This window comes from Lasioglossum baleicum, chromosome 14 (assembly GCF_051020765.1).
Source record: "Lasioglossum baleicum chromosome 14, iyLasBale1, whole genome shotgun sequence".
Classification (NCBI taxonomy): domain Eukaryota; kingdom Metazoa; phylum Arthropoda; class Insecta; order Hymenoptera; family Halictidae; genus Lasioglossum; species Lasioglossum baleicum.
The window spans coordinates 7,497,284-7,521,982 of record NC_134942.1 but is presented as its reverse complement, the minus strand read 5'-3'; the positions used below and the strand labels follow the sequence as shown (position 1 = coordinate 7,521,982).

Here is a 24,699-nt window from a genome sequence, read left to right as displayed (position 1 = left end):
TGGGCACAACAAAGATTTTGGCAGCGTCATCTGTCACGATCGCGGTCGACATTCTCAGATTCGAGCGAGACTGGCAGGTCGCAAGGATTTTGAAACACGCGTCAGAGACGTTCCGCGACCATTAGTAACGGAGACACGAATGCTTTTACTTCGCGCGAATTTATAAATTGCGCGACGACTAGAAAACACTGTTAGGATTCAGATAAGTTCCATAAAATGGTGTGCAGGGACGAGAATGACATCCGGCGTGCGTTGTCGCGAGACCAGCGGCGTGCACAGTGTGGGCCGAGCCCTTGCCGGAGCCTCGTGCGGCGATCGATCCTCGGATTCGCGATTTCTGCCCTCGAGTGGGCAATTCGCTGGGATTTGGGTCGCGACGAGAGATGCAGACGCGTGCTAATCGATTCACGGTTTCTGATCGGCGGAAACAACGCGGCGGCCGGCGTCGACGCGCGTCGCCCGTCGCGAATATTTCGCGCCGAATGTTCCGCCGCCTCCGGCTCCGACTGCCGTCGAAATTATTGATTCTGGCAGCGAAGCGGTGCACCGACGATGCTCCTCGATATCCTTTCCCCATCGCGAAGGACACGAGAGAATACCCGGCTCTCGAATCAATCCGGAGAGCACAGACTGGCCGGCGTCTGACATGAACTTGGCGAATTTCATTTCCGATCGACTTACCGCATCGTTGTGGAGAAGAGTATTTTAAAGCGTTGTGACGATTGAGAATCCCTAGGAGAAGTATCAGAGGAGTATCACAGAGTTCCCAGAGGTCCCAGAGGCGTGTTTCGCTCGCCCGTGTTCACTTCATCGTCGCGTATCGTCGCGTTCAACAAGTCACTGGCCACGAGAGAGATCGATCCGCCTGGGTTCGCGAAGTGCCGAGAGCTGATGTCGATTCGCCGAGGAGAATCAGTGATATTCGAGATGCACACGAGAGAACCGCAGGATCGCACGAGAGCCGATTTGCGAAGTGGATGAGGAATCGTACGCGAGTATCACGCGACGAACGAGGACTGATGCGCGAGGATCGGGAACAAGCGCAAAGAACGGACACGCGCGACGAGCTACGCTTCGCGACTGAGTTTGATATCCTCCTCGAGGGTAGCCCGCGGAGGAGAGCTCTACCCCCACTTGGCTCTGCCGGCGAGCGCGGCGGGGGATGCAGGGGGCGAGGGAGCTCCGATCTTCTCTCGATGTCTAGGCAGTAGGGATGGGATCAAGTTCGATACGCATGATGCGGGTCCGAGTCAGTTTTGGCAGCCGAACTTCGTTTTATGGAGATTATTATTTTGTGCAAGGTGGTTCATGATTTTCTATTTCTATCGCAGTAGCTGCCGAGGGTATTATTTTACCTAATCTCCTAGCGGAGTTATACAATGAGATGTTTTAAGGTACTCGTGAGTCTTGAGGCTTGCTAGACCATGACACTCGGGTAGAAGCCGTTCCTGGCTCTTTAAGCGACCAGATGACTCAAAAGACAACGCTAATGATGGCAGCTGTAAGAGAGAAGAGTATTTTCGGTTTCTTTGGGAGCAGGCTATTTTCATTCTCCAGGAAAGAGCTGATCTTCGATGATTCGAATGCAATCAACCACTAAATCTACTTGCAAGGTGCTCCATCCCATCACTACCATAACGCAACTCTGGCCACGACAACGGCTTCACTCGACGCGACTACAACTCGACTCGACACGACTCGACTCGATTGTGACTCGACTATGACTCGACTCAATACGTCTCGACCCTCCGGCGAGAATCGAACGCGAGCATGGAGGCGCACGCGTGCGAGGAACGTGAGCATAGCGTGTGCCCGCAAAGTGGCAACCGGTGGCAGCAGCCGCCTGCTCTGCGTCGCGACGCCTCGACGTCGTCTATTTACGCAGACGGTGCACCCTGTCGCACACTGATCGCTCCAGCCGGACACGACAGGGGCCGCGAGAACCACTTGTGCACGAGAGGGTGCATCCTCGAGGACGATGCACCGGACTACTAACGCGTTTCGACCTGCGTCGACAGCCTCACTCGAAATTAACATTTAATTTCGCGTGTTCCCGCGAAATTGCCGCTTGTTTCAACAGTACGTCCAGTGGCAGCTGGTTAACACTAAATTAACAAAGGTGTTTCCCACGGAAACGATCGAATAAATTGGCGAAGCAAATGTTGCCATAAGAACGCATAATTGTTGGCACACGGAAATAATTTTTTTATGAATGGAGTCACGGAGTTTAAATTCTCTGTGATTTCTAGACCCTCGGATCTTTATGCAGTCTAGAATAGCCAAATTGAATGTTATTTCGTCCCTTAATGAATTTAACGGAGGATAAATCATAAATTGACATCTTTAATTTCTAAAATCGGCCAACAATTTTGAATTTCATCTACTCAGTTTTGCTATACAATGCATACAGATCCGCAGTCTATTGATTTCCACAACGCAGTTTGTACATATTTCCAATCCTGTTACACGAGAAAAATGAGTGGCGTTCGAGGACGACCTTTACAAATTGAATCAAAATTCCCAGAATGGTAGCGAGCCTCGGACAGCGAGCTCTAATTAACCCTGCAAACGAACGATTTGCAGATTTCGCTTGGCCTCCGATGGCGACTCCTGCTCGATACCAAATATTATCGTAGAGCCGCGCGCGAACCGCACCGTTTATCGACATCCGATGACGGATCGATAAGCCGCTGTGCTCTCTAATAGAAACCTGGCACGAAATAAACGTCGCGATTAAACGATACACCGTGGACGGGATCGAGCGCCGATACCGAGAGCGAACACGACCCCGTTGTTACCGGATCTCGTTTTATATAAAGTCGTCATCGGATCGATTCCGCGAAACGCAGAAAACGATTCTTCGGAACGGTTTCCTTCGAGATCTTCGAAACGAAACCGATCGTCGACGGATCAGCAATGGAGATCGTGTTGTTCGGGTGACGCGGAATGGCTTTCGACGGAGCCGTTTATCGGGCCGCGGGTGTCGGATTAATAAATCATCGTGCACCGGCGAGATACGCGCATTAGTTAATCGATAACGCGGTTAACGGTCGACCGCGTTTCCGTCGGACGCCGCGAAAATTCTACGACCGGTCCGAACTCGTTTGTCACGATTACCGATCGCGGTCGATGCATTTTTCACCGGCCGAGCCTGTTTATTTATTCATCGGAGCGAGCCCCGGGTCCGTTAGACGCGTAAGAAACCCCCGAAAAATGGTAAGGTAGGGTGTTAAACAATTTTGGGGGCCTTGAGAAAATGAGGAAGTGCTAAAAGCGAACAGTTTCGCAAAAAGGATAACGAGTGAGGAGGATGATTGAGCTGTGTAGACACTGTCAGCCCCGACGTCAGAGCCGGATCGCAGCTGGCGCGTATCGGTTCACGGTATGGTCCGATTTACGCGACGTCGCATCCTTTCCATAAATACCTACCGACACGAGGATGGTTAGCGAGAGACGCCAACGCGGTCGTCTTAAATTTTCCAAGCCGGGTAGGCGGCGTTACCTTAAATTTCCCCGCCCCCGCCGCCTACGGGAGCTTAGAGTGCTGTTCTACATCGCGCCTCTCTTGTTTATCGAGCGCACCAGCCGCCGATTAATCCGCTGGCCCGCGACGGGCTTTTGTCTGTTACCGCGACACACCCTGTCGATTCGCGAATCGACTCCGACTGGACCCAAACTTGTTCAAAGCAAAACGGGTTCGGGCAATGTTAAGATTATTTTGAGGTACTGTTCTGGCTCTTGGAATAACGAGAGCCTCGAAGCCACGCCTACCTCAGGAACCACGCCTACTCATAGGGAAGACCCGCCTCCTTTAAACAGAGGGAGCAAGATAAAGGGCCTTCTTTTCCAAAATTGAGAATTTTGCTGTCATGAAATGAAATGAAAGAGCGACCCAGAGTGCTCCAAGAGCAAAAAGATGTCAGACACTAATTCCTAGCATGTCCAGGGTGCTTCTGCAATGAAAAATGCGCGTGTCCCCGCTAGACATGAAAGGACCGCAACGTTTCGGGCACGACCACCTAGACGACGTCGTCGAGAGACCGTTTCTCGCGTCGCATTGTCAACACGTGGACGCTAATAATAGCGCTGGCTGCCGTTGGCAGAGCGTGGCTCTGCTAGGCCCGCGATCTCCCGCGATAAAGCCGTGAACAGGCTTTTAATAAAGGAAGAAGCCCGGCGCACAGTCGTCTCGACGACGCGCCGAGGAATTTCCGTGCTTTATCGCTTTGGCCCTCGTGTAACGCGCGCGCTGAACGTTTCCGGTGGAGCCTCGTCGCGAGGAAACCCTGCTCCGCTTCCTCCAGGGTCTAGTAAACTTCATGACCCGAACCTGGAAACGCGCGCGAACCTTTCGGGTGTGACGCAACCCCTCTTCTTTTCGGGATTTCCAGAGCTCCGGCGACGACGCGAGAATGCTACAGACACGTTGCGGCTTTGAAACGAAAGCGTGGCAAAAGCGTGACGAAAGCGTACGCTCTGTAACACCGTGTCGCAAACCGCAAATTGCTCTTGGCTGGCTAAATTATTACTGAACGCATGGACAACCGAGCGTTGCGTACCAATTGATTTACTACGATGATACCGTGCCTTACTATTTATTACTATTGATTTATTTCGGTGCCAGGCAGCTCGCCCAACTCGAACACCGGCACAGTCCGCGTCTCGGACTACCGCCGAACTCATTTGTCCGTCTATCAACACTTCGGTCCGCGCGTCAATCGACCGAGAAACAAACAAGTCTCGTTTGTAGTTTGTTAACCGTTCGCTCGAGACTTTCCGGTTGCTACGAAAAATTTCAATAATTAGTGAACTGAATCTCGTCTAGGTCTGGGTCTTTACTCAGAGATTTGTTAACCCCTTTTGCCAAGATAAGAGAACTTGGAAAAATCACGTCACGGAGTTGGGAGGCGTTGTATCAATTGGGCCACGCCTCGAATCACTGCCACCAAAGAAATGATCATCGACACTTTCAGTGGCAACTTCAAAAATTCTGTAAATCTTAGAAATCTTTAAAAAAGTTCGCAGTATTAGATATATTAAAGAATTCTGTCTCATTCGAAGTGTTAACGAGCTCCAACAGTGAATGACGCAACAGAGGATTAAGATTTTAGTTCAACGGTTCGTAATAATGAACAGAGTGCCCAAAACTTGGCAGCTGCCTTCGTATTTTGGACTTACGAATAGGTCTATTAACCCTTTGCTCTCGAAGCTGGTATTAATGACTCCAGAATTAGAACGTTCTCATCGGATCCATAGTATTTTCGTTATATATGACCACTTTCGTCTTGTTCATACGAAACGGAGCGTGTTTATTTGCGCCACACACTCGAACGTATATAACAATTTATTAAATTGCAGAGACATTTCGGAATGTGAGCATTGTTTTGATATATAGCGTAGTAATTTCTAGTGGTGCGTCCGAGGAGACAGTCTAAATCTTTCTGAACCAGCAGCAATGTAAGTGAACTACGCCCGAAACACTCGGTGGTTCCACCTCGATCGTTTGTGGCATCGTCTCCGGTCTCTGGAGGTGAGGCTGAGTAGAAAAGGGATTTGGAAACGTTCGATTCCGAATAGATCGAGGAAGGTTTCCTCTGGCTGGCCGCCGCAAAGCGGTTAGAAATCGTTACCGCGGGACGGCGCACGAAATGTCGGCAGAAACGAGCAAGAACCCCGATGAGCTTTCGAGCAGGCTGTGTCTGCGCAAAAACGGCCGGCAGAGGCGACAAAAAGGAGAAAAACGGAGAAAAAGCCGGGCAGCCCGCTAATGGCCAGACAACGACCGCGGCGCTCCTAGACGAGGCCGAGTCGAGGCGGCTTCCGGTTGCCGAGAATTCCGCTGCGAGGCAGAGTCGGCGAAGAAAAATCTCTTCGATCCAATTCACCGAAGAATCACGCGACGATATCACCTAATAGTGGCAGCGAACTTGTTAATAGGCTTCCGGTAGTCGGGACCGAATGCGGACACTTAAACGCGGAGCTGTGTTCAGCTTCGGAAGTGAATTTTTTAAGACGTTAGTTTAATTATACCTTTAATTCAGAGTTCAGGGAATAATTTAAGCAACTAAATAAGGACTATTTGTCTTACGATTGGTATTCACTGAATATATTTCATAATAAAAGATTTATGACTCGTAAAACTGTTTGAATCTGCTGAAAAGTATTAGTTTATAATAATAGCAAGTTAAGTTCGTTTGGACATTTCAAAAAAAAGATGAAAAGATTGTTACTATGATTTTGGCTTAGGCTGCCGATCATTGTACAGTTTACCCTACTAAACGTTTAGGTATTGTATGATCACGGGGAACGGAAATATTCTAGGTCGGAAGAAATGTTTCACTTTCGAGTTAAAACAGTTTCGAGTGCAAAGGGTTAAGTGTACACTACGTAGTGATTCGTGTGTCTCTGGGCGAGAAGGCTCTTAGACAAGATCGTTCGAAATGAAGTTTCAAGCGCGAACCGCCTCGATGTCAGGATCGATACAGCCGTGTTAGCGACAGACTCGGTCCAGCAATTAGCCCCGAAGCGATATTTGTCTTCCGCTCTCATCGAGCAGTGGACACGTCGCGTTAGATTTACGATTTACTGCGACCGCGATTAAGTTTTTATCGGTGACGCGTTTTCGCGATGGCGGAGCGCGTAGGGTGCGCCGCTTATCGCGCTTCCACCCAATAACGCCGGGCTGGATCGCGACAAAACGCTCCTCCCCGACGAGCTCCAGGCCTAGCCCTTCCGCCCACGCCGTACTAAAAGCTTTATCTGCTCGTTCGATGACTAGACGCGTTTATACAACCGAAAACCAAGCGTGCACACGCGGTACCAGGCAACAATCAGTGGGATTTTTCCATTTTCAAATCTACAGATCAGTGTTTTCTACGGAACTAGATTTTTAGAGGATACATAGTCTGAATGAGTCACTCTAGTCCGTTACTTTAGCTCTCAGGGCATCCGGAGCCTCGAAGCCACGCCTACTCTGGGAGGCCACGCCTCCGTTTTTTGTATATGACATGAGGAAAATAGACAGAACGACATAAGCAGCATTAAATTGCAAGATTGATATTTTCGTCGATCTGGCATTCGCGGAAAATAGAATTAGATCATGATGAAACAGAGGAATCTTGTCGAACACGCGGAACAGCCGAAGTTTCAAACTCGATTTCCCCGGCTGAGATCAGAATAGCCACAATCGATGGTAGAATATGTTATTTTCAAGTTCGAGCGTGGAATCGCGTTGGTTGCGAAGCGGGAGCGTGTTCCCGCGTCCGCTTTTGGAGTATCGATTGGCCGGTTCATCGAGTTGAATTTCGGTCGGGGAAATTTTCGTGGACGGCTTGGCGAGCATGCAGTGCGCGAAGCTTACTCTTCGGAGTAAGGTTTCCGGGGAACGGTGTGTCTCGCATTGTTGCCTGGAAGATGTGTAGAACGGCCGTAACGCTTTGCAACAGGTGCACTCGATTCGCGACCCTTTACGACCTGGCTGTCGCCGATGTTCCTGCCGCTGTTGCTACGTATAGAGAGTGGCACGAGGTATAGAGAGCCGCGCGCGTACACATGAGAGCTTGTAGAGGACCGAAAACTGCGAGGGACGGAAGATGTCTCGCTATGAAAAGCGAGCGTTTTCTCTCCGGTGGCGGTTGACGTGTCTACAGCATCCTCTTTCCCTGTGTTCTTTCCGAGACGTTTATTTCCGTTGTTGCGGGGCCACGTGCACGAGCGCTCTGCAAATTGCTTCGCCTCTCCTCGGTTCATTTACGGTCCTCGCGTCTCGTTCCGTTTTTCATTTAATTCGCGACGGAACGAGTCGCGACGAGAGGATGCTCAGGCACCAAGGGACTTCGCGCAGATTTCACCCGAAAATCGAGGCACGTACCCGATCACGCGAATTTTCCACGTCTGAGTGGAGAGAGCTCGCGGAAACGCTCCGGAAAAGGACTCACCGGCGCAGTTTACATCGACGGCGAGGAATCCAGCCAAGGTAATCGTGTGGAACGCTCCCGGCTTATCTGGAACAAAAAGTTAATCGGTGAATGCTGGAAACGCGGATCATCGAACGATGTACTGGGTGCGCCCAGCGATATCCACGAAAATACTCTCTGCGCGGACTGAAATCTGTTCGGATGTTTTCGTAGAAAAATCGTTTTCAAACGCAATGCTAGGTGTTATTTACCGCGGCGCTAGTCGAGGGTAATTGAGCCGCGAGTTACCGCCATTCTCGAAGAAGCGAGACGAGGAATAACGAATGCCGGTGGAAAGTCGAAGGGGATGGGAACCATAGTTGGCGGGGGTGTGACACAATCGAGGGTAGAACAGACACCGGACGAGGGTAGTCGAAATACCGCATAGATCACGCGTATTCTTACGTGCGATCACGCGCGCGCCAGCAATTCCGTGATTCGCTGGTTACACCGATGCTCCCGCATTGTTGTCCGCTAATTTACGGAGCAATTAATTAGCGCCGGGAAACTCGGATATTCCTGGCTCTCCGGAACGCGTCGCCCTCCACCCACCAGTCGTTCGTTCCCTTCTGCGTCCCCTGGCGAAAAGGTGTGGGATCGGTAACGGGTGACGATCGAGAGGACTGACTTTTAAACAGGTTTTCTTAAGGGGCCCCTAGACGATCAATAATATTGTCAGTACGCCTATCAATAATATTGACGAGGCACATTGGAAGGGCATATTTTGACCGTTTAGCAAGGGTTCAAATGCATTGTCAATTTATTGAAGCATATTGATAGAATTTCTGATTGAAGCGCATTGACGTTTAGGAGGTTTAGGTGTCAATATTTGGCTCAGAACTGTGGAAAGTGAAATCGAAAGATAACTTCAACCAAAACAGAAAACACATTATTCAGCAAGAAACGCCACATCTGTATTGGAAACCATTGCTTTCGAAAATAACCCCCTAATCTCAAAGATAAACACGTGAAAATCGCCACCTCGTCACAAAATAGAGTACACAACCGTTTTTTAAGACAACAGTGCGTAGTCGCCGTATTGATAGCTAGATTTACGAGATTATTGATCGTCTAGGGGCCCCTCTAAATAGTTGTAAAGAAGTAAGCAGCGTGTTAAGATGAAAGTCATTCGCGAGTGCAGTTCATCTCGATAGTAAGGGAAACGGGGTGGGAGAAAGGATAGAAGTTTCCGGGAACAAAGCTACGCACACTTTCCTAGACGATCGTCGGAACACGAGGCCATTTAATCTACCCCTTTGTAAACTAGCTGTGCAAAGGACGACACGAGTAGGCAGAAGCAGCGGAGCTTTTTAGCGCTTGCACAAAACAGCCGACAAAAGGGCCGGCAGTATTTTTACGAAGGGCAAGAACGCCGGAGATCTTGCTAGACAAAAAACGAGCTAAAGGAGCAACGGGGGGAGTGAGAGAGAGGGAGAATGCGGAACGGAGAGGAGGAGAGCGCGTTGGCGGACGCTCGCGAACGTTATGGATGACAGTGTCAGCGACAGAGGGTCGACACGGCGCGGCGGACAGGACAACGCGGTGTCACCGTCCGGGGGCGCAGAGTGCAGGAGACAACGAATAATTCATCCCTTTCTGGCGTCCCTCGGCAGAGATGTGGCGCACATGTCGTCACTGCACAGCGCGAATATCGCGGCCCCGTTGCACACACCCACCCTCTCTCATCCCCGGTATACCTCTCCTCCCCCCTCGGGGATGCAACATAATCTTTCAGCCGCGTGGTCACTCGTTCACGCGCCGTGAACACGTTCCTCGTTTAAGTTGCACTCGGGCCGAGCGCGCTGCAACGCGGTGCAGCGTCACCTGTTCACCGCAGGTGCTTCCCGCGACTTCGCCGATCAATCCACGGATAGAATTTCCAGCGGATACATCTCCGAGCAGAAATATTAGGACATCTATTTCGGTGGTTTCATTAAGTAGATTACCTCGATCGAGATATTGTGGTTGCTAGTTGGGTAGTTAACGCGGTAAAATATCGGTGTTCCTTCCGCCTGCACGTTAGAAAAAGAGGATCGCCCCGCATATCTGCGAAATAGCCAGCGCTCGAATTTCGGTGGTTTCCGGCCAGTTTCCTGAAATAGTGGAACCGAGGGAAACGCGAGAGAGATCTTGGAATATCTTGGCAGACCATCGCCGTATGCGTGTCTAGGCACCCGTTCGGATACATAGTACCGAACGACACCGAGCAAAACTGTTTCCGGTCGAAATCTCTGCTCGGAGGCGGGCCGGGTCGCTGCAAAACAACCAGCAAGTACGCGCGACCCGGTACGTGTAAACCGTAGAAACGCGCGCGGGAGAGCAAAACGAGAGAACCTCCTCGGCCGCCTCTCGCACGCCGCACAACCGTGGCGGCTAGGTATATTAATCCGTAATGGCGAAACGATTAGTCAGGCCTCCTCCCCACGCACCGGCTCTGACACTCGCACGCGCAACCTGCGCATGATTAATAATCATAGCCGTGCGTCGTTATCGGCGCACGCGGACGGTTATCGTTATCTTCCGGCTATTTGCTCCCGCAGTTTTACGCGACAACGGGACGTCACGGGACTGTCGGAAATTAATCTGTCAGGGGCATGGGTGTCCACTCATGGGTTCCCGTAACCGTACAGCAGGGGAAGGGGTCCAGTTGCTCCGGGCGCCACTGGCCCTTGCTCTGGCCCTGGAGGAGTCGAAAACGACGAGGTACGCTTCGAAGGTAGGGAAGATAGAGATGAATGAACTTCCACGTTTTTGGAAGTACAACGTTGGCCCCCTGACTAGATTAAAAGTGACTAGTATCATTCTGCCAGCTTCACGGTAGGATATCTCCTTCGCAGGAACGTTCATATCAGAGATCCCTATTTCACGTGTATCTAAATACGCGTGTGCACGTGTAGTAAACGAATCCGGATTTCAATCCGTGTAATTTTTAATACCCGTGTATGTATTTCTGTTTCACGGGTACACGTGTTTCAAGTCTAGCGACACAGGCGTTTATGTTTTTCGATAAAATTCTTTTCGACTGGTGATGTTAGAAGCGAGACGTTAGCGAGACAGCAATAAATTCTACAGTACCTATATTGTTTGCTGTTATGTCACCGTGTATTGAAATACACGGGCAACCCTGTATTGAATATTACATGGATTAATATCCGGATAGTGATGGATGAATAGTAGTTGGCCAGGTCGTGAAATCAATTAATCTACTGTTCACACTTACATTTTATAACGTCGAATAATTTACGTCCGTGTATGTACACTAGGGTGGACCTTAATTTTTGACCAACGAATACAATGCACCGCACCCTCCGCAATTGTTCCTTTACGTGAGGAAAAAGTTTGTACATCCTTTTATCCGATCGATGTCAAACTTTGCACACATTTTTTCTCACGTAAAGGTGCCGTGTACTGTATTCGTTGGTCAAAAATTAAGATCAACCCTAATGTACATAGATCCGTCTTCACGGATCCTTAATTCCTTACTATACGGTTCACGTGTATTTTAGAGTACACGTTGAAAACCGCGATCTCTAGTTCATATAATACAGGACAGTATTGGTAGTTCGGGTAACCCGGTAAATCTGTGACCAGCGTGTTCCGGGTTGAAAGAATCCAATAGGGGGTAAGTGGCCGCTATTAGGCGGGCTCCGACAGCCTCGCTAGCTCATCTCGGGGGTCGGGCGTCGGCGTATAGACCCGGCTGCCAGGGCTGTTTCCGGTAATGCGAAAACAGAAACGGAGCAGATCCTTCCGGGTAGGATATTTTGCGGCCGGGAAACGAAATCCTCCAGTAAACCAACAGAATCCTAGCAGCTGGGTGGCTTTATCCCGGATGGCGGTACCGCCCGCTAATGCAGCAATAAACATGCATCTATCCGAAGCGCAGGAGGCCTCGCCAGCCCCTAGAAACGACGCGCGCCTCGCGACGCCTAAGAAAGAGGGAAATGGGATAGGCTGTACTATAGCCTGCCGCAATGTAGCATCCCGCGTGTAGTTTCCACGTTGAAAACAGGCGAATGGATTTCCTGCTATTTATGGATCGTTAAGTTGCGCGCAGCTCGCGGGACCAGGAACTGCAACTTGTCACGTGTGTCTCGTATGAGGACGGGCTGATATTATTCTGGAAAATGATATTGAAAATTTCGACTTTCATGGGAAAGTGAGAAATGATGCTGCGCCGGCAATTATGAGGTCAACGACGACGCCGCGTCAATGGCGGAAACGCTTACTCTTTTATTTAGCGTAACGCCGCGAGGAACGTCGCGATAACGACTACAAGAATAGTTTACTACGGGTCGAAGTAGCGTTCCCGCGCTCGTGAACAGAGTTTACGGCCACGGCGACGATTGTCGGCGATCCTCGAGATACAGCCGGCGGTTTACCGTGGCGACAGCTTCCGCTGCCCTCCTCGAGAACGTTGGCCAACCCTCGAAATTGACACGGCGCGGTATCTCGACGTGCGACAATTTGGAATAAACGTCGGAACACGTGGGAAACTTGAAATTGTTCCGCACAGGAAAGTAAAACACAGCTGGAAAGGTAGAACACAATCTGCAGTTGGGTCGATAGTCGTCTTTCAATCGTCGCTGCAACCAGATTGCATTTCTGAGTCTCGCTCGCACGCGTGACGCGATCTTCCGCGAACAATACTCCCCGTCGCATTTGGGTCACCGAATAATGGCCGTTCCCTCCCGTTCGTTAGGGGCCGGTCTATTTCTATATTAATAAAGAAAATTAGTTTGCCCGGCAGTGTTTCTGTTCCGCGTGGCAACGCGCGCACGCGGCTCACAATACGGAAAGGAAGTTAATTACACCTCGCTCCCGTTTCGATTTTTTGAATGCGCCGCGAGTCCCGCCCCCGTGTGAGAGAAAGAAACGTCGGCGTCGACGACGTCCTCATAGTCGTCCTCGCAGCCTCCCGTCGTCGTCGTCGTGGAAACTAGGCTGTGTGACCCGTGGAAAAAAAGGCTGTTTTGAAATTTTTCCTACAGCCAACGGCGCTGGGATTGTAAAACACGCGCGCGACACCGCGGAACATTTTCCCGGAAATCCGCTGCGCCTACGCTGCAAGCCGCGAATTCCATCCTCTTATTAAAAATGTTGAAAATCTTGTAGCATTTTTGGAACTGACAAAAGCGCGGCCTCCGATACTACGGAATCGCTTAACAATTTTTCCATTCGACTAAACTGTTTCTGATATTTTTTATATCCCGGCCGGTTCTCGAATTTCGGGAAGCTTGAAAATAAGGCAGCTACGGGAGACTAATTTAAATCGGGAAACTACGTCGAGAACCTTGGAGCATTTTTGCAACTCACAAAAGAGTGTCCCCATTCGCCTAAACTGTCCCCGTCACCGGAACGTTCGCATCGTGCTCTCGTGGTTCTCGAATTTTGGAACGCTCGGAAATAAGGCACCGCTCCGGGAGACTGTCTGTAGACCGAATAGAGGGCTATCGGTGTATCGGGGAAAAACGGTTTATGATCGAACGGATAATGCGTTCGCCGATACCGACAGAGGATTTTTCGACGAGTCCGAAAGTATCGTCCGAGCGCGGAGAGTTTTCGACGTGTCCCGAACAAAGGGAGTCAAGCGAGGAGCGGTTGATTACGACGGCCGATTAAAATTTTCATTATCGAGGAAATTCTGCAACGTCAGAAATAAGTAATAATCGAGGCGGCGGGGGGGGGGCACGGTCTGCGCGCGCGAGCTTTTCCGATCTCCCTTTTATTCTGTTTTTTTGTTTGTTGCGCAGCGATCGATCTCGATCGACGCGTGCATCATCGAAAAATCCCGTAGCGACGCGCATGAAACGGAGACCAGCCGAACTCTGGTAACTCGTTCTCGTGCCCGGAGCGAACTCGGAATTACAAGCTTTTTTTTCGTTGGTTTTTCATTTGTTGTTTTTTAATCGTGCCACCAACTAAAATTCCAAAGAGCAGAGAGAGGCTGGCAACGGGAAAACTGTTTTGTTCGGGGGAACGTTGAAAAAGTTGCGACCGAGTCTCGGTTTCCGCGAAGACAAAACACGTTGCATCTCATTGATGGCGATGGACAGAGCTGGAAAACTCGTCGTCGTCGTCTGGCTTCTTTTCTCCGCTCGGAAAGACGTCGCCTCGCGTTGCAAAGCGCCTCGGCATTCTCTCGTCGGTAACGCGATGCACGAACAACAGGAAGAACAAGGGCAGGACGAGCGAAATCTCCCTCTCCTTCTCCTTCCGCTTTGCCCGCGAATTATATGCGGACTACGCGGTTATTTTAAAAGATTGTCTTCTCCAGACGTCTTTAATCTCGCGATGCGCCACTCCACCTCCCCCGCCAGCCTCGATATTTTCCCCTCAACGAAGGGAAACAGACTCGCCCCTCCGCTTGCAAATTAAATGTTCTCGTGCGTCTACTACGGTTGCAGACCAGTCGACGCCGTTCTGGGAAAGAACAAGTTCGAGGCAGAATGATCGACATACTTCCGAAGAATTAGGGAGTAGGGGCTTCCACGATAATTCGCTGGGATCAGTATTATTGCTTCCGAATGGGTACTTTCTTTCCCCATGATCCGACGACTCGCGATTATTTATTTCTGACGAATTGGGCTTCCGATCTACGGTGGTCACTGCTGATATTCATGCAAAAGTTTCCGATTAATCGTTGGGTCCACTCTGACCCGGTATTTGAACATCTGAACAGGACACGGTGTCCGTCTTCGCGAGTTCAATTATCACGGGACGATAGAAACGGATTATCGCGCTCGATTTCGCCGTTTCTGTATCGAGCGACAAGTCGCGGGAGCGTTGCGTTGCGTCCGACAACCGTGTAATTCGGCCGGCACGGGGAATCATCGCCGCGGAAAAAATCCCGGGTCTCCCGCCACGCGGAAAACCGAAGAAACGCGGGAGCAAGGTTGCTGTCGCTTCGTCGAGCACCGTCGGAATAAGTTTGCGACCCCTTTTCCCCCGAGTTTCCCAACTTCGTAATCGATATCCGGAATCATGACTCTTTATATCCTGGAATAACAACGTCCTGATGACGAAATTCAGCTGAGATCGTGTCTACCATTTTCCAAGTTTTACATTCTTTGATTCATTACGAGGAGAGCTTCTCCCTTGGCTTAGAAGGCCAGGGATGAGCGTCGATGGCCCCGCAGTGGCTCTGGCGGAGCCCGGAGCACTGGAGTCACGCCTACGTGCAGCCCCACCTACTCTAAACCACACTCACTCGACGCCAACAAGCAAAGGATCGAGAAATACGCGTATTAACACTGTCAGCTATAATTAATGAATGAACGAAACATATTTCTCCGTCGTTCTGACAGTTAAAAAGCAGTCCGCGAACCAGGTGCGCCTCAAAGATATAAATACTTGGAGCTACGTAGCGATTTCCCGCAGAAGCAAATTGAGATCGAAGTGGACCAATTGAGAGGTTTACCCGGCGAGTCCGGGGGAGGACTTTACATGCTCTATCGGCCTCGACAAATGTGGATAGGCGGAGACCCGGGCAGTGGCACACAACCACGACGACGACGACGACGACAACTACGACAGCCACGACGGGTAGAAACATTTATTTCGGCTCGCGTCTGAAATTAATCTAGCGAAAAGGTCCGGCCCCGTCGGTGGCCGGTTCCGAAAGTTAATATAAGTCGGTGAAGTACGGTCCATTTCGCGGGAGCGGGAGCACCTGCGGCTCCCGCGAAATCGTAAGTAAACCCAGCTCGAAGTAAAAAGAGCAGTCGAATCGTACGTATTTCCGATGCGACGCCGCGCCGTGGAAAGCCTCCAGAGAAGCAGGCTCGGCCGTTCGTTAGGCAATCTGAAAATAAGTTTGATCCGTATCCAGAACGCGCGCGCGCGCGCGTCGACGCGACAGGTGGATCCGTGAATTCGTCGCGTCGAGTCTCGTATACATTTCGAACGCTTCCGCTGTTCGACACAGTTTTCGCGGCGCCGGAAGCGTTTTCCGCAATTTGCGCGTTTCTCTCTCTCCGCCTCTCTCGTTTTTCGAGAAGAGAGAAGAGAGCGTCGTCCAAGCGCGAGCGAGCTTTTATTCGCGAGCCCCCCCCCCCAGAGACGATACGTTTCTTTTCTGTTTTTCAGCCAGACCAGCCCGCAGAGAGGAGCGCGCCTGCGACGCAACAACAGGTTCGAGAAGAATCGAGCGAACGCTGGAAACGGCCGGACCATTATTCCTGCAGTTCGGAATATCCGGTGACCCGTATCCTCGGCTCGAAGTCAACGGCAGACCGGCCGCTCCTTTCGTCGATACCGGACTCTTGGCAGCGGTTTTCTTCAGGCTGGACCAACGGCACCGCTCGATAACGCCGAAAAAAGCAACGCGAGACGCTGCACGGGACGTGGTCTCTCGTTCCTCGCATGGCTGATTAACCCCTCGAGCCCGGGACCGTGTTATCGCTGCACTTTAACCGTGATTTTTACCCCAGATACTCGGACACGCTGTCCAAACAACACGGACGGTGCACCATTCTCTGCTCACCATTCATTTTATTTTGGAAACGATGCTACTGTACTCCGCTGAAAAATGTTCCCTGGCGCTCTAATTGCATATATTCTAAGGGTCTAGCCGGATAAGCATGGGCCAGCGGCCCCCGCTCCGATTTTCCTGATTCCTGTCTTAAAACGTCGCTTTATGTCTAAAAAAACATTGTGTAAAATTTCAAATGTCTACCCCTACCGATAGGGGTGATATTGAGGTAAACTCCCCCGCACTTAAATGCAATTTTCTCTAAAACGAGAAAAGATATCGACATGGGATAAACGGCAAATAAAAGATATAGATACACTCTATATTCGAGATTTTTTTCAGAATTTTTTGCTAATTATTTATAGTTGAAAATAATTAATTAATTTTTTGGGAATTTTTTTCACTACCTTCCCCTGGGTTGACACCTACCAAAAAATTCTAAAATATTGTTATGATTCTAACCTATTTTGTAAAAAATTTTCAAAAGTGTCCGTTTGGTGGAACAGTGTCAAAAAAAATAAAGTATGCCGGCGAACGCTCGGTTTGATCAGTAACGGCGCAGCGGCCGAGTCCCCTTGCGGTGGCTAGTGACGGGAGCGAGCGGGAAGTCGGCGCTTGTACGGGAAAGCTGATACATGTAAAAATGCGACTAAATCTTCTAATATATGATTACAGTTGGAATTCTAAACAATTATATTCTAGGAAATAGCTTACATTGATGCAGAAAAATACGTGTAAAGCTAGTTTGTTGGAGTCAAGTAATAGAAAGAAGAAGCTTCTCACAAGTATGTTGTATGGTCACGGTGTTAGAGGCTCTGCTCGATGCTACGGAGGGCTCGAGTTCGAATCCTCCTCAACTCAACTTTTTTCTCTTCTTGTTTTTTTTCTTTTTTTTATATGTATTTATAAACTAAACGATTTTTATTCTTTGCACTTCAATATTGTATATGATAAAATTACAAACATAATTATTAATTTGTAATTATCATATAGATTAAAATGTTTTACATGTCATACTGCGTATGACAGAACAGTTAGCTCTCCTGGTCTTCGAACAATACTGGTAACGTAACAGTCGAATGAGTTCTCGCGTTTCGCGCATTTCGCGGCAAGCCGTCTTTGAACATGTCGCAAAGTCGGCATATTCCTTGATCGCTAGTCGACGTTACAATGTTATCTGGCCACACGTCATTCGTTTGGTCAAACACGATCAGAATGAGTGCGGTTCCAGTCATCGGCTGGATTGCAATAATAAAAGAAAAAATTATTGTTGTTACGCAATCATCCCTTCGCGGTCTTAGTACACGCGCAAGATATTATTATTTCACAGTGTTCAGAATTTGAGCGCAGAAATACAAAGGAGCATATTGCATTATAGTAAAGTAATGAGGAGTAAAAAGAAAAAAAATAAACCCATTATATGGGCGTAAATAATAAAAACTAGATTTATATTTCCGCAAAATTAGAAACATGTAAAACATTTTAATCTATATGATAATTACAAATTAATAATTATGTTTGTAATTTTATCATATACAATATTGAAGTGCAAAGAATAAAAATCGTTTAGTTTATAAATACATATAAAAAAAAGAAAAAAAACAAGAAGAGAAAAAAGTTGAGTTGAGGAGGATTCGAACTCGAGCCCTCCGTAGCATCGAGCAGAGCCTCTAACACCGTGACCATACAACATACTTGTGAGAAGCTTCTTCTTTCTATTACTTGACTCCAACAAACTAGCTTTACACGTATTTTTCTGCATCAATGTAAGCTATTTCCTAGAATATAATTGTTTAGAATTCCAACTGTAATCATATATTAGAAGATTTAGTCGCATTTTTACATGTATCAGCTTTCCCGTACAAGCGCCGACTTCCCGCTCGCTCCCGTCACTAGCCACCGCAAGGGGACTCGGCCGCTGCGCCGTTACTGATCAAACCGAGCGTTCGCCGGCATACTTTATTTTTTTTGACACTGTTCCACCAAACGGACACTTTTGAAAATTTTTTACAAAATAGGTTAGAATCATAACAATATTTTAGAATTTTTTGGTAGGTGTCAACCCAGGGGAAGGTAGTGAAAAAAATTCCCAAAAAATTAATTAATTATTTTCAACTATAAATAATTAGCAAAAAATTCTGAAAAAAATCTCGAATATAGAGTGTATCTATATCTTTTATTTGCCGTTTATCCCATGTCGATATCTTTTCTCGTTTTAGAGAAAATTGCATTTAAGTGCGGGGGAGTTTACCTCAATATCACCCCTATCGGTAGGGGTAGACATTTGAAATTGTACACAATGTTTTTTTAGACATAAAGCGACGTTTTAAGACAGGAATCAGGAAAATCGGAGCGGGGGCCGCTGGCCCATGCTTATCCGGCTAGACCCTTTACATACCTAACAAAGTCGAGTAAATAGAAATTACACCGCGCAGACAAATTGCGAAAATGTGGACCGCGACAGGCCGGGAATGTTCTTCACCACTCGTTCAATGCGGGCGACGGTTTACGGAGATCAACAGAGAATATAGAATAAAAATGTTTTAGTACGAGTGTTAGTGGTAATTGTTCCCGATTCTCGTTTGCGGAACAAATTCCGTTCCAGCCAGACGATTTTTACGACTGATTTCACTCGGAGCTTATCGATGACGACCAAGCTCCTTTTTCTACCCCGTTCCTCCGGATCCGTTCGTCGTCTACGGAGGAATACTTACGGTGCAACGAGGCTTGTTTGCACTTCGTGAGCTTCGACGGGGGTAGTTCCTTGGCTCGCGCACTTTCGCCGAAGATTAGGCACGATCGCTGCTCCCGCGACTCGGCTTTCGAGTAACGAGCCTCGGTTTTACAACCCCTTTAACCGCGGAACTCTTCTTCCCGTGTGCTCGTTCGCTGTTTCGTTCCAATTAACGAGACTGTTTCCCGGGAGCCCTCAAATGCGCGGTTTTAAAACGAGGAACCAATTGTTCAGTGGGCGAGGATATTCTTTCTTCGAACCGCAAAAACCTTTCTCATACAAAAAACAACATTAGGGTCCGGAAGCCACGCCTACTGAGGCTGGTTTCAACTAGATTTTTATAGAAAAATTAGATACAAATTACTGCTCGGGCTCTGAGAGCACCCGGAGCAACGAGGCCACGCCTTTTCACGACAAGCCACGCCTATTCTACGCAGAAGAAACATCCTCGGAAGGTTCCTCCGGCTCCCGAGGCCCATCGAACATTATTTCCATGACGGCGAGTTCGACTAGATTCGGTCGTGATAGTCGAATCCGATTCAGCCGGTTCTCAGCCGAGGAAACACCGGCGGCTGACATGCTCGCGTCTCTGCATACTCATTCTGGCCGGTAATTCACGGGCTATCTACTTGGCGCGGGATCTATTAGGTATTAGCTAGCCAAGTGGATATAGGCATTGCCTGATTATGGATTACCTTCCCGTCGGATGACATTCACTGGCAGAGATAACTGCGAGTAGATACCCGCGCGTGTTAATATCAATGGGGAAGTGGAGTGTAGTCGGCGGGTGTGAGCCGCGATAGCTCGCGAGTAACAGCTTCGAACCGCTCTCGCGTAATTTCTCGACGGGAATTTACGTTCCTGTGGCCCCGATCCTCGCACCCATAACACCCTGACACCTTTTAGCTCCGCGAAACGCTTTAGCCAACGACCTAACTTGTCCCCGGACGAGACGAGAGACTCTTGTTTTTCTTCGGTCGCGTCGACGGCTATTGTCCCGGTTCAATTATTCGATTATCGCGCACCGCGCAGCGTCCTCTGCCCTCAAGACTTCACAATGTTGCTTTACTTCTCATTCCAGGAACGCCTCTTCGCCACCGGGAGACTCAAGCTGTTACGCGAGGGGAGGAACACCCTAAACCCGCCGGATGAAAAATGCCGAATTACTTTTCTCGTCTCGAAAATGTCATGGAATTATTTTTCGTCGCTTGTGCCCTCAAGATTTTCATAAAAACGATTATAATAGGAAATAATAATTATTATTATAATCTCTTCATTGCGAATATACAGCAGAGAAAAGTAGAAAAGGTTAACCAAAATCAGACACACACATAAACTCGACAGCCAATGTCCTTACAAGCTTCCAAACTCTGGCGCTACGTGTACAAGTAGAAACAGCGCGCCATGGTCAGACACGTTGATCGAGCGCTCGACTTTCCAAACTCGTTTCTCTCAAAAACGTATCGTTCTACGCTAAACTTTCCTAGAACTTTTTCGACACAGTTTTTCCCGTAGAACATCCTCCGGTCGGTTTCATATCCGCAACACAATTGGTAAACCTCCGCGAGACGAAATGTGCAGGACATGAATAATAACTGTTACGATATTGCGCCGCTAATTGCTCGGGCGTGTTAATAAATTCACGATAATGCGATTGCGGGCTCAGATTGGCTAGAACGGAAGATTTTTCCTGTTTCGGCCGGGATATCGGATCGCAAAGCCGCACAGATATTTCGCTGATCGACATTATGCTCGACAGATTGGCTTTGATTCTGCACGTGACGCGTCGCCGATCGTTCCGCGCGATAATGATATTGATGCGTCGGACCTAGTTCGTGTATCGACTACTTTGAAACATTGCCATGTTACGGATGCTGCCGCTGCTGCTGTTGCGCAGAGAGAGAGAGAGAGAGAGAGAGAGAGAGAGAGAAAGTTAGCTCGCGAGTTTCACAGCGGCAAAGCGTTCGGTGGAAACGTCCGCGCGTCGCGTATTTACCATCCGGCTCGGCGAAAAAAGCCCGCGATTCTAACAACGCGACGTATTTGTCGTTCAAATGATTTCCCCGAGCCGGCCAGCTTTCCGAAACGCGACCGAAAAACAACGCATCAATCGGTTCCGGATGGATTTCGCTGGTGCGCGTGTGTCGCCGGGCTCGTGTTCTTAATTAAACTCTCCGCCGGGGGAAAATCGATACCCGCGGGTTAAAAAGACTTTCCCCATATTTCTTTTTCCCCGCCGCGCGGGCTCCAGCCCGGTGAATAATCGGCGGCATTCTTTTTTAATTCGATTACATCGGTCGTGCTCGCGGTAACGAGCCGTATTAAAAAAAAAAAGCCTGAATTATTCAGAATCGACGCTGCCTGCCTCCTCTCTCTCTCTCTCGGTCTCTTGTGAAGCTTTACGCCGCAGTTGATAAAAGAATTTCATCGATCGAATACCCTTTCTCTCCGTATCGGAGCTTTTATGGATTACTTGCCCAAAAATGTTATTTAAGAGGCCGGCTCCTCGCGAAATATTGCACGGAAAATGGAGAACGAATTTTTACCGTGCACGGCTTCGGTACCGAGGAAATCGGGATTAAAAATTCGGTGGAGGATCATTGCGGCTAGTTCCTCCCGAAAAAATTTGTTCTACATTTCCGAAATATTTTGTCATGTAGCTTGAAAATTTTGTGCTTCAGTCTAGCGCAGTTCGAGCCGGTTCTAGCTGGTTAATCGATCTCGGTTTTTGGGTCACGGACCCGGCGTTCGACGTTTCGTTCACGTTTTTCTTTGAAGAGACGCGGTTCGTTTCTTTGGGAGACGGCGGCGAAATTCCCGTGGTCGTTTCATTAAGGGTCGCGGTCGATTGTTCGGCCGGGGGTGGATGTAAATGGCGGCAAAAAGTCGTGCTTTTAACTGCACGCCGGCGCGGAGGGGCGGTCTCTGAATTATAGCAGTTTCGTTGGAAAGTTTCTCAAACAACACGGGCGCCCCGTTCAGAGGTTCGCGGTGTACGTGTGCGTTCTATGTGTGCACGTGTATTCCCGACGTTCCATATATGAGGGAAATCGGCAGTAGTGGCGGCTACGGATTTCAGCGGTTCGCGATTCAACCGACACGATGCGAGGGAGAGGACTATTGCCAAAGTTTTGAGATATAGGAATACTTGTTTTCCGAATAGCGAGCCGAATACCTCGGCCTACGATCGCGTACGCCGCACGCAATTTGTTCGACGATCTTACTGGGGGACAGCCAGTGTGCGAATGACACTGCGAGCTGCAACGTTGCTGCAACACCCTCAATGTTCTCCAAAATGAACCCCCACGTTTGAGAAATACACGTTTATTATACGAGACCAAGATCATTTTATTCTACTTCGCCATCACTGTGCACAATCTAAATAAACTGAATATTTTAACGTTGCCGTAAGACCCTCAAAGTTCTCCAAAATGAACCCCACGTTCTAGAAATTCACGTTTCTTATACGAGACCAAGATCTCATTTTATTTTTTTACTTCGCCGTCACCACAATCGTGCAAAATCTAAATAAATCGAATATTTTACTTTTAAAATGCAACAAATGCTCGATAAGAATCAAACTTCGATAGAAATTCTTTTCCTCCATTCGAAGAATTCTTCGAACCTCTTCAAGTGCGTATCAGTTGCGTACCCAATGAGCACCGAGTGTGCCTGAAAAAATCCACTGTTTAATCATCGGAGATTCTTCCGCGAGAATCGCCTAACGAGCCGCTGCTCGAGTCCCGAGGAAGTCCGAAGGACTCCCGGCAAGTTCTCGAGTAGTCCTCCCGAAATTCAGCGTCCGGAAATACGGGGGCCGTAAAAAAGTCTTCTCAGACGCCGGTAATAAAATGTTCGTCTGTCCCTGTAGACGGGTAAATGGTTCCACGTTCCACGACGAGAAGAGAGACAGGGGCTGCTGCTGCTGCCTGGCCAGATGACACGGAGGGTTCGACTCGCAGCCTCGGCTCCCCGCCCGGAGATAAAGAGGACGGTTTTATCTTCGCGCGTGATTAAGCCACGCGGCACTATATCATCGATTATATTCTCGTTAGGCTAAGTGGCGATTCCTCCTTCGCCTCGGGTCCGCTTTTCCTCGAGCGTAGCCGCGCGGAAAGATAACCGGGCCGAAGCGACGTCGTTTTCTTTGGCCCCGAAACACCCCCCGTCCACCGGCTCGCATTATATTCCGATTTACGGGGCGCACGCGACGGCATCATTGATAAATCATCGGGGCTGACAACGGCTGCGACCGTGAATTCGTTCACGGGTTTTCGGGCCGGTTCCGGGCTGCGGAAGCGGCCAATAAACGGGAATGGAATAAAGAGACACGGCTGCTAGATAAGCGGGGGATTTTTTCACTCCTTGCTGACAATCCGATTCAATAACTCCGAGCTCTATCTCTCGTTTTATCTGAATCCCGAAACTCCCATGAAAACACAGTTCTGGAGGAGCTACAAATGCTTGTCGGAAGAGCGTTCCCAATTTCTGCCGGCGAAAAAATCTGCGAACGTCCCGAGACCTTAATTATGCTCGAGCTTAAACTCGCGAGCGTTGGAAGGGATTTCGGGGTGCCGTAAATTCGTTGTCGGCAACGAGAAAATTCCTGCGCTCGATCCTACGGCCAATGGGAAAGACACTATGATGGACGAGTTCTCGATATAGATGCAACCTCTTTTTAGAATGTGTTCAAGTATGATCAACTGCCGCGCGAGTATTTCAAAGAGAAAATTAGGCTGAACGAGCACCGAAGTGATGTCGAAGGTATGATCAAGTACTGGAGTGAGTTTGATGAGGAGCTGAATCACGTTTCATACGAATAATACGAGAATTAAGGATGATTGAGTTTCAAGAGGGACGAAGGTTTTTCACAAATAATGAAATAATTAAAGATTGCAGACCACGGTGGAGATGAAGTGCCCTCCTCGGGACAATGATCGCGGAGCTTTCACTCGGCTTGGAATTTGGAAAAAGCGCGGAGAGAGCCCAGTCGTCTAATTCCGTTATCGGGCGCGTTTCGCCGATTTCTCGTTCGGTGCTCGGACGCCGTTCGATATTCATTACAGGGAATAAAATTGTACTCGACCCTGTTATAACGGGGATCAAAAAGTCTGCAGTCAGCTGTAGGAACGGCTGACAGAGTCAGCAAACAGGGGTGACTGCCAAAGGAATTGTGGACGAGCCAGATACCTGGAACACAAGTGTCTGCGCGTCCATTGTGCAGAATCGTTTGATCGAATGGTAGTTTGCACATACTGGCGCATTTAGCTCCGACCCTTCGCTCCCTTTACCTTCCCCTCTGCTGCTCCCTTTGTCCGAGGCTCTCTCCGTTCCTCGTGTTCCTCGTGTTCCTCCTCGTTCCTCTCTATCCCGTTTCTTCCGTGACCAAGGCTCTCTATGCAAAGGTTTGCCTAGCAGCATCTCGCCTAGCGCCGCTCCCGTTCACCGAACACCGGAGAGCCGGCCCCCGAAGTGCTCGATGATTAGGAACATTCGATCGTTACGTTCGCGTCGCTGCAAGCAGAAGCCAACAATGC

At 49.0% G+C, this 24,699-nt stretch overlaps 1 protein-coding gene across 4 annotated transcripts in view; it reads right to left on the bottom strand.

Moving 5' to 3' along the window:
• Msi (RNA-binding protein musashi) overlaps window positions 1-24,699 on the bottom strand; it is a 154,784-nt gene that overhangs the window by 107,007 nt on the left and 23,078 nt on the right. For 2 of the 4 annotated variants that reach the window (XM_076437667.1, XM_076437662.1), the window contains exon 2: window positions 7,938-8,003. The exons of 1 other annotated variant lie outside the window; for it this stretch is intronic. The gene's annotated coding sequence lies outside the window, so the exon portion shown is untranslated. Of the gene's footprint in view, window positions 1-681; window positions 3,594-7,937; window positions 8,004-24,699 lie in introns of those variants that run through there. One more of the 4 variants, XM_076437663.1, reaches the window with a different exon arrangement.